Source organism: Oreochromis aureus, linkage group 20 (assembly GCF_013358895.1).
Source record: "Oreochromis aureus strain Israel breed Guangdong linkage group 20, ZZ_aureus, whole genome shotgun sequence".
In the NCBI taxonomy this organism is placed as follows: domain Eukaryota; kingdom Metazoa; phylum Chordata; class Actinopteri; order Cichliformes; family Cichlidae; genus Oreochromis; species Oreochromis aureus.
In genome coordinates, this window is record NC_052961.1 from 22,455,385 (window position 1) to 22,471,448 (window position 16,064).

The following is a 16,064-nucleotide window of genomic DNA, read 5'->3' on the forward strand; positions in this document are numbered from 1 at the left end:
GACCTGCAGGTCAAGGAGATTTTAACATTGGTATTATTGAGCGTGGCATCTGCCGTTTTTCACCTGGGCCGCTGCCCTCTTCACTATCCCTGCTCTCTACTGCCAAAATGAAAACAAACACCTTTTTTTCACCACTACGAGGGCTCCAGATCTGTCGCCCGCAAGGTGACAGTTGCAGGTGTAAATCTGCAAAGTGTGCGCAATAAGAATCTTAGTTTATTTTAAACTGGTGTGCACAATTTAATGTGTGTGTGTGTGTGGTTGGGCATTTTCATTCATTCAGTCTTTAAATCAGTTATTGTAAAGAGGACTTATTTTAATGTTTTTAAAGCCGTCTCAAACTCATAAATCTGCAGGGAAAAATAAATGTAGTTGTCTCATTTAGTCATTTTTTGGGCTGATGCAAGTCTGCTGGATCAAATCTGATCAAGCAGTCCAAGACTGAACGCTCACATGTGCGCTTCTAGACCTGCACAGTATTGTCACTGCACATCTTCTTTTCATTATATATACATGGGATTGTTGCCAGTCTATCCGTAGAGGCATTAACATGATAAAGTCCATGTTAACAGTGGATCCTGCTGTATCCTTCAGCAGCGCAAGTCTATTTTCAGTCGGATAGCCAGACTGTGGCAGAGCGTCACCACTCTGCCTCGGAGCTCAGAGCAGAATGAGCCAGGTGTTGTGGTAACAGACTTCCCCTGTGGCCCACTGATGAAGAACATCTGGAGTGCTTCTGTTCCGCCACTTCTTTCCTGTCCCCAATATGACCAGGCGATGTAGCTAACAGTGCGATGCATGTCGACACATGGCTCCAAGGTCCCTAGATAGGGTAGGAGATGCTCCGATATTCATACCTGACAGGGCTGCCCCATTGACACGCTGTGCACTCTTTCCATATGTGTGGCTGGTGTTGGGTGCAAGGGTGCCGAACACAGTGAGGGAGTTTACAACTTTACTGGTAGCTGCTCTTTTTTAGGGTTTAAAGGGGAGCGACAGGAGTGAGAGAAGAGGAGGAGGAATAAAGGAGGTGTCCGATAGAGCAAACCGACATTTTCTCGAGTGGAAACTGACGTGAGCCGTCTTAAAGTAGGTGAAAATAGGCCCTATATTGCATTAGCTGCGAATGAGCAGTGGCCTCTGCTGATCTGACTAAAAACAAGTCGTGAGATGATGAAGAGAAAAAATAAAAATTTGTAGCAGTCACATGTTTTTTCTCCACCTATAATTAAATTGCGGCAAATACTAGTGTAGCATCACTTGCTGCACTTTTAAAACATTTCAGCCGTATCCATTATGACAGCCAACATTTACAACATGATTAACAGCTGAGAATAAAAGCCTAACTCAAACAAAGTAATCCAGTATTACAACTTTTCTTTTACAATGCTGCTGTCCACCTTTGAGCACGTGGGTCTTAAATCAGCGGGAGACGTCCACTGCGGTTTGCTGCCAGGTGAAATGTGGAAGCAAATTCAGCTGGACACCTGCAGTATGAGCGGCGGGAAACCTCAAATATGGAATTGGTTGCTTTTTGAACTGCTCCCTTCAAACTGGGCTTCAAAGAAATGACTCATGTTGTCTATTTACAGATAACCAATTCTTTATTCCCAGGAAAACCAGATGTTTTTCGAAAGTATTTACATATTGTTTTTAACAGGGATTAATCAGCTTTAGATGTGTCGTCTCACATTTATTTACCTGAACAATGAATGCCGGATTGTTTTTGTCCTTCTGCCCTCCAAACAGCTGAGAGCCATAAAAGAGTTAAATCTGCTGGAACCCTGCCCTGCTGGCCAATTGAATGGCAAGCACGGTGATCCAAAACACCCTCTGCAGAAATAAAACAATATATAGAAATGTGCAAAACTGGGATTTAATTTTCCTACCACCATCCATTTATATAATACATGAAATGAACCTCAAATTAATTTGCACCGAGCCTCTAAAGTAACAATGTAATCTCAGTGTTATAGCACAGTTGCAAATGGATTTCTGTCTCTTGTAATTTTATAAGAAGCACTCTAGGGGTCACCTTAAAAGATGTCGCTATTTTTTAAAAGCCAAAACTATCCCTCGGCCTGTCAGCAAAGGGAATCTCTGCAATGCAATCTGTTCTGAGCCATCGATTTGTCTGGTATTGCTCCTTGTCACATGGTTTGCCTGTTAGGTTTGCTGGTATTGGCAGAGATGACTAATATTATACCCAGATGTCTATAATAAAGTGTGGAGTATCTGCTTACTTGTGCGCAATCTGGTCCTTACAGCTTCCTGACCAGTGCAGAATGACTTGAACCCTGCTAAATGTTAAAGGGAACGACATTGCATTACACGGCATGGCAAGAGTGACAGAGAGAGGGGCTCAGCAGAATATGATGACACTTCTATTAGTGTCTTTCTGCTGAAGAACCTGAAACCTGCTATACTGCGTTATATTTCATTTGTGTGTTTCATTAGATGTATATATTTTAGTTAAAAAGATATTAAGCTTAAGGTCAAATCTAGGTTAAATCTGATTAATAAGCTGCATGGCTCGAGTTATTTCTAAATAAGAAAACAGGCACTGAGAGGTAATAAAATGCATATATTTCCCCATTTCTAAAAGCCACTTATCAGACACTTGTCTGGTAGCACCTGTCACGCTATCAGTCACTCCAAAGCTCTTCCCTACAGCCACAATGTGTCCCCTCTTGTACTTAAAATCCACTCAGCATTACCAGAACTTTTCTTACGTCAGTTGAGCCCACCCAGATATCTCCCCCCAGGCTGTAACTCAGTACCTAAATTTAGGCAATATATTAAGATGCTCCCCTCTGGACCCCGATTGTGACTTCTGCCTTTTTTAGGGAGCAAAGTATTTAACAGAGGCCGTCCCAGTGCGGTGCTTGGTTTTTAAATTACCACAAAGGCTGGGTGAAGGTCACTCAGAATACACAGTGTGACTTGATTTAAAGAGCGTGTTCACGACAGTTGCAGTCGAGAGCAGAGCGCTACCAGAAAACGCGGTCGAGCCGCCCAGTTTTACGGTACACGCTGAAGTTCATTGAAAGAAATTGCACGTCACACACCCAAACCGCGCTGCTGGTGACACGTCTAAATGTGCTTCGGTGTGGAGATGAAAGCCCTGCTCGTTCTCTGATCACCTTTTTTAATGGCTTGTTTATTTCCTCATTTGGGATTTTTGCAGGTTTTTCCAAGGTGCCGGTTCGTTCTTAAACAAGCATTTCAGCTGACCCATGTCCTCACTCTTTATGTGTCAGCGTTTTCTCTGAAGGAGGAATTTAGGGCTGTGAAAGTTTATAAATAAGCCTTCTATCAAGTTCCACAACAGGTGTGACCCCTGTGTCCTAAAACTGAACACTTTCAGTGGGTGCTGTTTCGTAAGGGACGAGGGGAGGGCATGCTCACTTATCATATAGAAACCGCACACCACAGTGTGATAAGCTTCTTTTTTCTTTCTTTTAAGTTTCCCTTTCTCGACACTCTCTCCGAATTCTGACAAAGTGTTAAGTGAGACCGGTTTTGTGTACACACAATAGCGCCTGTAGTGTCAAGTTGTGCTCCTGCCAGAGGAGTTTGAAGTATTCAGTGAAGCTTTCAAGGATAAACACCATATCAGGTGATATACTGTATCAGGCAGCAGTCAGCATGACACACTGAGAAGAACGCAGCTCGTCCCCGTGGTCTTTCAACGAATGCAGGAGGAGGAGGAGGACTGCAGAGCTTGCCATTCAAATTGTGAAGGACTTTTCAACACGTGGACTCAGAGTTAAGAAAGCACCTGTATGCTCCCTCCTCTCCCACAGCTTCTGCTCGAGGTGTAAAGACGCAAAGAAAGATAAACAAAGGCTACTGAAGAGGACCTACCAGTGTGGTGCTTGTAACATGACAATCCTAGTGCCACACTCTAGACCAGGGATGTCAAACTCATCTTACATCATGGGCTACATACAGTTCGCTTTCACCTTAACCGTGGCGAACAGTGAAACGTCTGGTTTCTGGTACTTCTAGTAGTTCATCATAACATCTAAAGTTTTCATTAATTCACAGAAAATCAATGTTTTTTTTGTTTTTTTTAAAGTGTGGCCTCTGTACGTGTTAACATGGATTAATCAAGATTAACGCGATTAAAATCTTTAACGCAATTAACCCATCTGGAGCGCAGAATGATTCAAAATCCCTGAAATGTCTCTGTCAACGCATTTTGGGCTGTTTGTCCAAAGTTTGTCCATTCTGCACTCCAGATAGGTTAAATGCATTAAAAATTTTAATTGTGTTAATCTTGGGGACGCATTAACATTGACAGCCCTAACAAACACATGTCATTTCTACTGTAGAGAGCAGACCTTTTCTGTCATTTGTTTATCTAATACTTTATCATTTTGGTGTAATATTAATCCCAATTGTGTGTGTGGTGGTGGCTGTGGTGGGGGGTTCAATATGAAAAGCTGTAAAACTTATGAAATACAGTTAAAAGTTCAAAATTTATCCACTCCGTCACATTTTCCAAAGCTGTCCAGTGGGCCGGATTGAAGTATTTGCCAGGCCAATTCTGGCCCCTGGGCCGTATCTTTCACACCCCTGATCTAGACCTAACCTGAATGCAAATGGTTCGTAGGTGGCATTGGATCTTTCTACAAAACTGACATTTGTCGAGCAAGTGTTAATGCACACTTTCAAGGTGCAAGAGGAGCACAGGTGTGGCTTTTTGAAATATTCGGATTTGTTAATCAATTCATTGTTTTTCTTCTGTTGTGCTTTGAATCAAATATAAGCAGTGAAGTTGAAAAAGTGATTCTGGAAGGTGCTTTTAGATCCTGAGGGAATAATTACGGTCAATCATAAAACTTTATCACAGTGTGAGACAAACAATGTCACCGAGCCTGAGCTGATTGCTCAAATTCAGTCTAAACAAAGATGCTTGGCCATGCATGACTGATGTGCTTTAATGTCCTATTAAAACCCCTTAAGGTTTTGATTTAAATTTTCCTATCATGAGTTTACATTTCTCATTCCAGCTTAGCGTACAAAAAGGAAGGGTGGGTTGGGGGTCGGGGGGGAATTTTGTGCCTCGGAAAGACAACTGACCTGATCTTAACAGGTGAAAAATAGTGAAAAATATCTCAAATGAAGCTCTTTAAAAAAAAAATTGTTTGCTGATATTAACAAAGGCATGCCTCGGGATAATTTCCAACAGGGGTGATAGGGCTGTTAACACACCATTTTATTTACCACAACATCACTGGTAAGACCAGTCGAGAAATAGGAGCCGAAGGGTAATGGTGGGTAAAATGCCCTCCTCCATGTTACTCCCATGTCCTTAAATGTCCCTCCCTAGCCCCTGTCAGCTGAGAGCGGTCTCAGAAATAGGGGCAGGTGAGCCAAGAATGAGAGCCGGCCAGATTACTTTACATTATTTCAATCAATTATTCAAATGTCCCCGCTGCCTTCATGATGGCTTGACGAGGCATGCCAAATAATGATCCCTGCCCCCGACGCCCGCAAGTTAGGATGCATGATCCGCTAAATGGTAGCTCACTTACGGATACTCAGCTGAGCATGAAAAATTCACGCGCACAAGTTCACAACAACAACAAAACACTAATTTCAGCCCTGTTGATTGGACCCAACTGTGGAAAGATGACAGGTAAACTTGTGTGAGGTCAGCACCGGTGGGTCTCTGTCACCATAGACACAGATAAGCAGCTGGAGCCAGCGGCACAGCAAGGAGGGAAGAAGAAGTATAGCCAAACCAGTGCAAGAGGAACAGGTTACCCTTTGTCCCACACTGTGACTTTAAAGAGTGTCAAAAGCTAATAAATTTTTTAGAATTAGGTGCGTGTTGAGGGCAGGCCCTTTCTATCGGGCGTCTGCTCTGTTTACTCTCCCAGGGAAACAGGTGCAGCCACATGAAGGAGAATTTCATTTCAAAAATAGCATTTAGCATTTTCTTCCTCCTGGAGGCCTTCTCTGAGACAAATTCTCATGTAATCATACACCGTGGTTGCTGAAAACTTCTGAAGTTGATCCGCTGAGACATATGGTGTCTTGGGAAGAGGAGGAGCAGCGGGGGCTCGAGGGATGAAAACAGGATTTAAATTTGGTTGGGTCTGTCATTATTTGCAAGGGGCACGTTTCGGTTTTAAAAGTAATAGTTTATACTAAAAGTCAGTACAAGTAAAGTCCTTTCAGGTATGAAAACACAGTGAGCCAATCAAACATCCAAATATCCAAACATCGAGCAACCACTCATTATCTGTATTTCTAAATTATTGATTCTTAACATCTTTGATAGTTTCGTGGAACAGCTTTAGGGGGAGGGCTTGTTTATTTTCGAGGACTGCGCCGTCTCTTGAACACCCAGGTCCACCTCCCATTGCCTCTGAGCCTTTGAATCTTATTTTTTGAGGGTTTTTTTTTCCCATTCACGTCATCGAATGCTGCCTGCAACATAATGAGAGATGTGGCAATTAATTTTCTTTTAATCAAGGTCGAAATGAAGTAAATTGGTGCAGCTTGGCAAGCCCTCATTTTCTATTTTTGCAGTGATGCAAAACAAATACGATAAAATTATGGCCCTCCTCACCTTCTGTAATTAGAAAGCATGAATGATCACAGGCAGATGATATGTACTATACAGTACCTCCGACTATGCCTCTCCCCCCGAGAGATCAGATTTCAGCTCTTTTGAAACAGATGACCATGTTTTCCTCCCCTCGCCTGCCTCATTTGTCTGTTCTTTTTTCCCTCTGCCGGAGTTACAGACAGAGGGAGCAGCTCAACATGACATTGACTGCAATGTTGTTGTAATGCCTCTCAAATCTTATTAAAAACGCAGCTGTGAAAGACCTTGCTGACTCTACACATTTCCATTAACTGTGCTGTTTCAGTGTCCCTCCAAACTGATTAGGAATTTATTAGAATTAGATTTTACCTGGCCCATCCTATCATCACCATATGGTGCACTGACCAGCATTGTTTTTAGCGTAGACATGTGGACACAGCTTCTGTAATTATTTTTTAAGGAAACAGCTGTTTCCCTAGTCATCATTGCACTCTGTGAACTTTGAACACGGACCTAAATGTCGCCTCTTGCTGCAGAATTCTAGTTTGTTTTGAGAAAAGTTGAGATTGTTGTGATAGTGCAGTTCTATGGAGGACCCACACCTTAATTTCCTGTTGGAAGTGATTGAGGAAGTAGCCACCTACCTGTTATTGTTTGCTACCTAAACATGTAAATAGCGCAGATGAAGATATTATATTGCCTCCGCAAGAGAAAAAACACACCAGCGGCTCATGGAGGCATTTCAAAAAAATTCCCATAAAAACCACGAAGCTATAGGAAAGAATCGCACGTTCGCCTCAGTGCCGCTGTCTTTGAGGTCGTGCTTATCCCTAAAGTTTGACAGAAAGAGTAATTTACTGGCTCAGGCATTTCAGCTCTTGCCCTCTGCTGCTCATGTGCTGTGTACATCTGTCGCGCCAACTGTGTCTCTGCGCGGCCTCAAACACTAGGTGTACACAGTGTTGAAATGTACTGGAAAAATATATACAAAGGCTTGATCGAGCATTAGCTCTAAGTCAGCACAGTGAGGTGGGTATGGCGACAGCTGTCCAATCTTCCCCTCACCCCTCCTCCCTCACCAGCCACCATCACTTTTCAGAAAAGGCTCCCTGTTTACCATACATAGGCAGCTGCCACCACCGTTAACTTCCATAAGACAGCCACCTGCTACAGGACATTTGTACATGTCTTTATTTAATTAAGGCGAATGCCAGTTCATTGGGCCCCTCATGCAATGTGACTGAAAATAAGTCGACCTTGATCAGGCTTCTGCCGGTGGACAGTTTGGAAGCTTGTGGAGGGCACGCGTCTTCGTCATTGATCAAAGTTTTGCAGCAGAAAAAGGTGTCATGTAACTATTGCTGCAAAGTGCATTTGACTCATTAAGCATAAGCTAATCTGGCAACTGTTTGTGTAATGCTGTGCAACAGTTTTTATGCAATGCAGTGCTGTTGCACTACAAAAAAAAGCATTTCACACCCATGGTTTAACTGCGTTCTTGTGGTCCAATGTAATATCACTCACTGCCAACGTGAAACTTGATGAATGTAAAACAGGTATCTGAGCCGATACTGATGACGAGCTCAAACAGAGCTCTTGACCAACTCCACTCTGCCCTTTTCTGTTTGTCGCATCCAAACAACTACAATGGAAATCTGCAGAAAACGCTACATTTGAACAGAAATGGAAAATTTCAAGGGTTCATCAGGTGAATGGGGAGAATATGAGCAAATCTGGCGACTTTTACAGATGCTGTGTTATTGTACCAGATTTGCTTTATTCTCTCCTGCTGTGTATTTGTGTTTTCATAGTACAATTGGGAAACTCTGGGGGGTATACTGTCTGAAAATCACTGCCAGCCTTTCAAAAGAGGAGAAAATGTGCTATAGACAGTCAGATAATAACCCTCATGTCCATTTTTATCAAGACAGAATGTGTTTTACAGCAGCATTTATATCCTATTGATAAAAAAACTAAAAATAAACAAACTGCATGTTTGTTTTTTGGCCTTTTTGAAAGTGTAGAAATAGAAAAGTGAGATGTGGAAGGGCTTTTGGGTGGGACGATTTGTTTCTTTGCACTTACAGTCTCGTACTGAAATTGATGCAGGCCTTTGAAATGGACTGTAGTTATTTCCCAGAACAGAGTACTGAGCTCATGTTTTATGCACTTAAACTGTTTAGATCCATCACACATGACACGATACTATCAGGGAGGCATCTGATGGTCCCAAATTGATTCTGTAGCACGACAATGACTCCAGACATACAGTGAGAATAATTAAGATCCCAAGCTCTTCAGAACAACAAGGAGTCCTACAACAGAATATGCCCCCCACAGAGCACTGATCTCAACATCATCAGTCTGGGATTACATGAAGAGACAGAGGCAATCAAGACGGACTAAACCCACGAAACTGTGAAAATTCTCCAAGGTGTCAAACACAGTGTGCAAGTCTACTTAGGAGACATTTTTTTCTGTTTACTGCAGTTTTTATGAAATAACTTGTATGTGTTTTCTAACCTTGGAGTGCCACATGATTAGCTTTTAATGCCGTATAATTAGTAGTACCAGTGGCAAAGGAGTCAGCAGGGCAGAGGTGAGGTGGGTACGCCCTTGAGAGTGGGCCTTATGAATAAACGGCCGGCGATAAATGGACTGGATCATTACTGAATCAAGTGATCTGCAGAATAATCTATTGATTTTCTGGTCTTTCTTACTTCTTTATTATTCTGTATCACAGTATTGCAACATCAGGAGGAACCCACTGATGGATGGGGTGCCCGGGCCTCTGCAGTGACCGTGGGGGGAGTTGTTTAAGAGTGCTGTGTATATATAACCCATACCAGAGCACTGGGCATAAAACATAAAATAAACTGTGTTGCTGAGATTCTTTACTAAATTTAGAGCATATGTGTTTTTGAGTGAGTCTTCATTTTGAGGCTTTCAGTAATGGGGAACTTGGGGTAAGACACAGAAGCCATTATTAGTCTAAAATCCTATATGCACATTATATAACAACTAAAGAGTGACATACCATATAAGGTTGGTCTGCACTACACTGTCTATCAAATAAATTTAAAAAAAGAAGAAAGAACTCGTTCAAACTAAACACTCCCAGATGTTCAGTATCTGATTAGTAAAATTATTCAGCCTAACCTAAATTTTTGGGGCGGCAGCTGCTCAAAATTTTAAACATGACAGTTGACTGAATTGAGAACGAGATGAAATCAACTGACCAAGGCCTTAATGTATAGAGATACACCCTGCAGTAGGTCGCGAGCTTTAAACCCTACAAAAGGTAGAGATTAAAGCGCTACCTTGTTAGTTGACTTTGCTATCGATCCTCTCAATTCTTTATTATGTACAAGAGGACACATCACAAAATTGCTAATTGGCAATAATCTGTTTGTCAATAGATCACAAGACTGCAGAATTTAGATAAGGAAAGTTCAAGTTTAAAATACATTATCACAGCCCCACTATTCCTATGGGCTTTGTTCCTGGAAAACCTTCAAGGAGTCTCATGCTCAGAATATTTTACAGTAAATTATTGATGTATGTGTGGTGGTAGAAAAGGTGAGAGCAGGAAAACAAACAGAGGAAGTGACTTTATTGTCCTACCAATAGTACGGTAAACTTTAACTCTCAAGCTGCTCCTATATAGAAGTGCAAATCGGCCGAAATGATCAAGAACATGTGCGTCAGCAAAACTTTGACTATATAATTCTTTTAAAAAATTAACAAACCACATAAGAAGAAGAAAACATAAAATATTTTAGAAATCAGTCAAAAGCTTGTTTAAGTCAAGTCAAGTCAAGTCAAGTTTATTTATAAAGCACATTTAAAAACAACCAAGGCTGACCAAAGTGCTGTACAATAAAATACAAATATAAAATACTATAAAACACAGGTACATAAAATGCCTCACAGATAAAACAATAAATTAAAAACAATAGGTTAAACCTTGCTAAAAGCCAGTGAAAATAGGTGAGTTTTAAGAGCAGTTTTAAAAGTTCCTAGGCTTGTGGAGAATCTGGTGTGAGGGGGTAAACTGTTCCACAGTCTGGGTGCAGCCACAGCAAAAGCCCTCTCTCCCCTAGTCTTTAATCTATACCTGGGAACATCTAAAAGCATCAAGTCTGCTGACCTCAAAGATCTCCTGGGGCAGTAAATGCTAAGAAGCTCTGCCAGGTAAGGAGGTGCAGTGCCGTTAAGAACCTTAAAAACCAGCAGTAAAATTTTAAAATCAATCCTAAAAGCAACTGGGAGCCAGTGGAGAGAGCAGAGGACCGGAGTGATGTGGTCTCTCTTTTTGGAACCGGTCAGCATGCGAGCAGCAGCGTTCTGCACCAGTTGGAGGCGATGCAAACAGGAACGATCTAAACCAGCATAAAGGGAGTTACAGTAGTCCAGCCGTGAAGTAATAAAAGCATGGACCACCCTTTCTAGATCGTTCCTGCACGGGTAGGACTTGACTTTAGCTAAAATCCGTAGGTGATAAAAAGATCCCTTGACTACGGAGCTGATTTGTTTATCAAATTTAAGAGCACTGTCAAAAGTAACACCGAGGCTCTTAATAGAGGAAGCACATTCAGAAGTTAGGGGTCCCATAAAATCAAAAGAAGAGTTAGGGTCTTTAGGAAGCCCAAACACAATGACTTCAGTTTTACTTTCATTTAGATGTAGAAAGTTAAGAGCCATCCAAGTCTTAACGTCCGACAGACAGGAGAATAACGGCTGCAAAGAGTCCTTACAGTCTAACCTCAGTGGGAGGTAGATCTGAATGTCATCAGCAAAAAAGTGAAAGGACACATTATGTTTGCGCAGCACATCGCCCAGAGGGAGCAAATACAAAATAAACAGCAGGGGACCTAGAATGGACCCCTGAGGTACACCACAAGTTAAAGGAGCTCTGGGAGATGACAGTTCACCAAGGTGAACAGAAAAACTCCTGTTATCCAGGTAGGACTGGAAAAACTTCAAAACAGTACCTTGCAGACCGACACAGTGTTCTAGGCGGGATAACAGTATGTTGTGATCGACAGTGTCGAAGGCTGCTGTCAGGTCTAAGGTTACTAGGACAACTAACAATTATGTTTAATTGTGTGGTGTTAATAAAACTAAACGGAAACTATTAAGATTTGCAGTCTCTGCGCTCCTAAAGCTTCTGTCATGGTCCAACATGTCAAGTGTCAGTGTTCAGCATTCAACTAAATAAACAGTGTTAAGTTGTTGCAGTATTGTGTTACTGCAACGTAAAACATTTAAGGCAGTCGGTTTCCTTAGACGAACAGAGTAGACACAGCTGTGTTTGAATTTGTCACAAATGCTTAATCGAATCTGAATAGAAGCAAACTAAGTAAATAAAACTTAGCATCCAAGTAAAATAAACCATTTAAGTTCATCCTATTCAGTCCTCATTAATAAATTCACTTACTTAAGTTGAGGTTTTTTTTAAAATTATGAGTACTCAGTTAACAAAATTACATATGTAATAATTCAAACAGTTCTTCAAACAGTTTGAGTTGAACTAACTCATCAGGCAAAGCAAACTGAACAGAATTCCAAAAGTTATTGGAGACCTCAGAAATTAATCCGTCATAGCAGTGAACCACTAAGAAAAAATTTCCTTTTCGGGAATAAGCAAATAAGTGTAAATTGGGATGTTAATCAAAAAATAATAATGTGCTTTACAAATTTTTTCAGCCTTTTTGTAAAAGAGTAAACTGGAAAATTCATGTAGAATAACAATAATTATATTTTAATATAAAAAAATATATATATTTGTAATGAATATATATTATAATAAATATGTAATGACTGTGCTCTTTGGGAAGGATTGCTTTTCTCTTTTTTTATTAAAGACACCAACAACGTACAAAGTCAATGTAAGTGGTGAAACCAACTCCAGAAGAGTTAAATAGTAACCTCAGGATTTGGTGGAGACCACTAAACCAATAGTTCAGATGAAGGTGAATAGTGAGACGAATATTGAAAGACTCGTATTGATGTTAATGTGGCTGTCTATCTGCTCTCTGTCTGTAAATGGGCAGATGTTTGATGTTCTTCACATAAGGTAACAAAATGTATAAAATGTCAAAATGTGTTCACAGCTGATTTGCGCCAAAGTGTGAACATCCAGACCTTACAATAACAATGACCTTGCAATTTACAGTTCATTTGGCAACATGAAAGCTCCACACCTACCTTGCAGTAATCTATCAACACATTAATAAAAGGTCTAACGTAACAATGCAAGTCCTATTTTTTCTCCGGTGCTCTGACGTTTTCATGAGGTGGCGCCTCAGCTGAGATATGCAGTTAGTTCGCCTGTCAGTAAGATCTTGCAAAAACTGTCAAACAATTAAGTTTTCTTAAAACTTAGTGAAGTGTGAACAAAGAACAAACCCAATTTATTGAGGTGGACGTTTGAATGACTCTCTTAAGAACTGGGCATTACCCTTGGCTGTCAACTTGTTTAGTGGTGTCGATTGTCTTTGTTATCCATAGTAGCAAAACTAGTCACACCTTATTTCAGAATGTTCTCTTTTCCACTGGAGATGTGAGCGAAAATGAAAAACTTTCTGGATTTTCTTTCTGTTTTCTTAGCTGTGCATATGGACTAGTAAACTTTGAGTACCACATTGTTCACACAGTATTTAAGATATATTTTTAGTTGTTTGATACCACTGCAACATCTATAAACCACTGGCAATCATTTAGTGCCTGACAGGTGAGAGGGTGGTGCAGTCCTTACCTGAAGTCCATTATGGCCTTTTAGGGCTGACTGGTTAGACTGTCAATCACAAAACAGATAAAAGATGGGGTTGTTTTTATAGCCTAAACTGTCAAGCCAAAGTAGGACAGACTTGGATAAAAATTTTAGTTTGAGGTAAATCATCTGGATTCTTTAGCTACGTAGCTAGACACTGAAAACTAGCTGTGGCTCTTAACTAAGCTAAAATATATTAGTTACAGTAAGAAAATATGTGTTTATGTTATTATGGTGGATAAAAAAAATACACTCACTGGCCACTTTATTAGGTACACCAGGTTCAACTGCTTGTTATTGCAAATATCAAATCACCCAATGACACTGCAGCAGTTCAGTGCATTTAGCCATATAGGCATGACATGACATAATGAAGTTAATACTAAGCATCAAAATGTGGTAGAAAGGTCATTTTAATGACTTTGAACATGGTTTGGCTGTTGCTACAGGACAGACAAGTATTACATACACTGCTGATCTACTCTGCAGATCTTCTTGCACAACGTTTGGAGAGAATGATCGAAGAAAGAGGGGAAAACCCCTCAAACTGGAGTTCTCTGAGTGAAAATGCTTTGCTGAATCCACGGTTTAGAGAAGAATGGCCTTTAGGGGTGGCTGTAGCTCAGAAGGTAGAGCAACTGGGAAGTTGTTGGTTTGATTCCCTTGAACCCTGCAGTTGCTCCTGGTGTATTTGTGTGAAAATGTTAGCTAGAAAGTGCTTGAAAAAAAGTGATAGAAAAAAGTGCTTGTATGAATGAATAGAGTGTATTGTATATAAAGTGCTTTTAGTGCTCAAGTATGTATGAGCCTTCAAGATGACAGGAAAGCAGCAAAACCCTAAATAACCACTTGTTACAACCAAGAGATGCAGAAGAGCATCTCTGAATGCACGGCATGTTGAATTTGCAGAACTGACATTCTTCGCAGCTAAAAACAGGAAACATATACATCCATCCACCCATTCTCTTCCTAGCCTATCCCAGCTGTCTTGGGCGAAAGGCAGGGTACACCTTGGTGGATAGGTCACCAGTCTGTTGGCTAACACAGACAGACAACCATTTGCACTCACATTCACACCTATGGGCAATATACAGTAGAATCACCACACCAATTAACCTAACCCCACTAACAGCATGTCTTTGGACTGTGGGAGGAAGCTGGAGTAACACCACCGTGCTGTGACATATATATATTAGAGATAGCACGATACCACTTTTTTATGTCTGATACCGATATCATAAATATGGATATCTGCCGATATTTGATGAATCCGATGTAGTCTATTTTATAATTAATAAAACTGTTTTTTAAAAATGTCTTGCTGCATTTTGCATAAGTTCATACTCAAATTTAAAAAGACAAAAAACTAAAGCTATTCTATTACACTTGTATGCAAAAAATACACTGCACCCAAAATATGTTGCAGTTCAGCAATACTAATCTTTTTATTTAAACTTTCAGCAGAACTTTTAATCTAAGTATTTAAAGTAATATTCAAAATCAATTTAAAATGCAATGGTTTCTTGAACATGACAGTGAGTTCACTTTACTCATACAGCCTCCCCAGTCAGAAGATCTCAATCCAACAGCACACCTTTGGGATGTGGTCGAACAGGCGATTCTCATCATGGGTGTACAGCAATTGTACGTTGCTTTTAATGCCAATATGGACCAAAGTCTCAGAAGAATGTTTCCAGCACCTTGTTCAATCTATGCCATGAATAATTAAGGCAGCTATGAAGGCAAAAGGGTGTCCAACTACTACTACTACTAGCAAGATACTAGAAAGGTGTACCTAATAAAGTGTCTGCTAAGTGTAAGTTAATACAAGTTAAGTTGTAAGTTAATGCAAACAGGTTGCCAGATAAATGTTAATACCACAATATTCATGTACAAACACACACACACACACACACACCATATTTCGGATTCTTTCCCCTCAGCTAGCTTAATATCTGAAAACACTTTGGTAGCTATTTGGTATTTAAGGGCAATGTTTTAATTCCAGTTCCTCTTCATTAAACTGAAAGCACAGACTGTATTTTTTAATTGATATATATATATATTAATAACTACAATAGACTGAAAGAGTTAACTGTTAACAAGTCGTCAGGGGAGACTATCCTAAACTCCAGTTCAGGTTTTCCAAGCAACACCTGCTAACCGAGAAATTCAATTAAGGGCTCCTCTTCCCACTTGGAGCCGGTCTCCAGGGCAGATCTTCCGGCCAACTCGCCCTGTAAGAAATTAGAAAATGCTACAATAAAACCTGAAAAAACTGAAAAAAATGTGGGAACTTTAATAATGAAAGCTCTCACACCGGCCACCGTAAGCACACTCACACCTCCCCTGAGTTGGAAGTCACCGAGAGACAGCGAAGTAGCACAGGTAAGAGTTTTCCTTTTGCTCTCAACTATACAGCACACGCTCATTTCATCTCCAAAACATATCACCCCGCGCTGAAAAGGACATCAAAGTGTCCCCAGCTCCAGCGGGGACGCCGACAAATAGCATTATCAAGCGGTATTTAACGTCGTGGAAGCGATACTGTAGGATAGAGAGTTGATGTGAGGACTCTGTAAACACGGTGCGAGCAGCAGCCTCGGTTACAGCGGCAGCGCCGACAGCAACAGCGGCAGGTCTGGAGCGACTCCACACAGTCCGACTGAACCTACTGTACCTTTGAAAATGACGGCGAGGGGTCCGGGCTTTCCTTAAAATCTG

At 40.8% G+C, this 16,064-nt stretch overlaps 1 long non-coding RNA gene across 1 annotated transcript in view; it reads left to right on the forward strand.

The window, feature by feature from the left end:
• The first annotated feature begins 15,526 nt into the window (after positions 1-15,526).
• Positions 15,527-16,064, forward strand: part of LOC120435295 — a 57,875-nt gene continuing 57,337 nt past the window's right edge. Inside the window, exon 1 of the long non-coding RNA XR_005609625.1 lies at positions 15,527-15,728. This is a non-coding gene — a long non-coding RNA (uncharacterized LOC120435295). The remainder of the gene's footprint in view (positions 15,729-16,064) is intronic.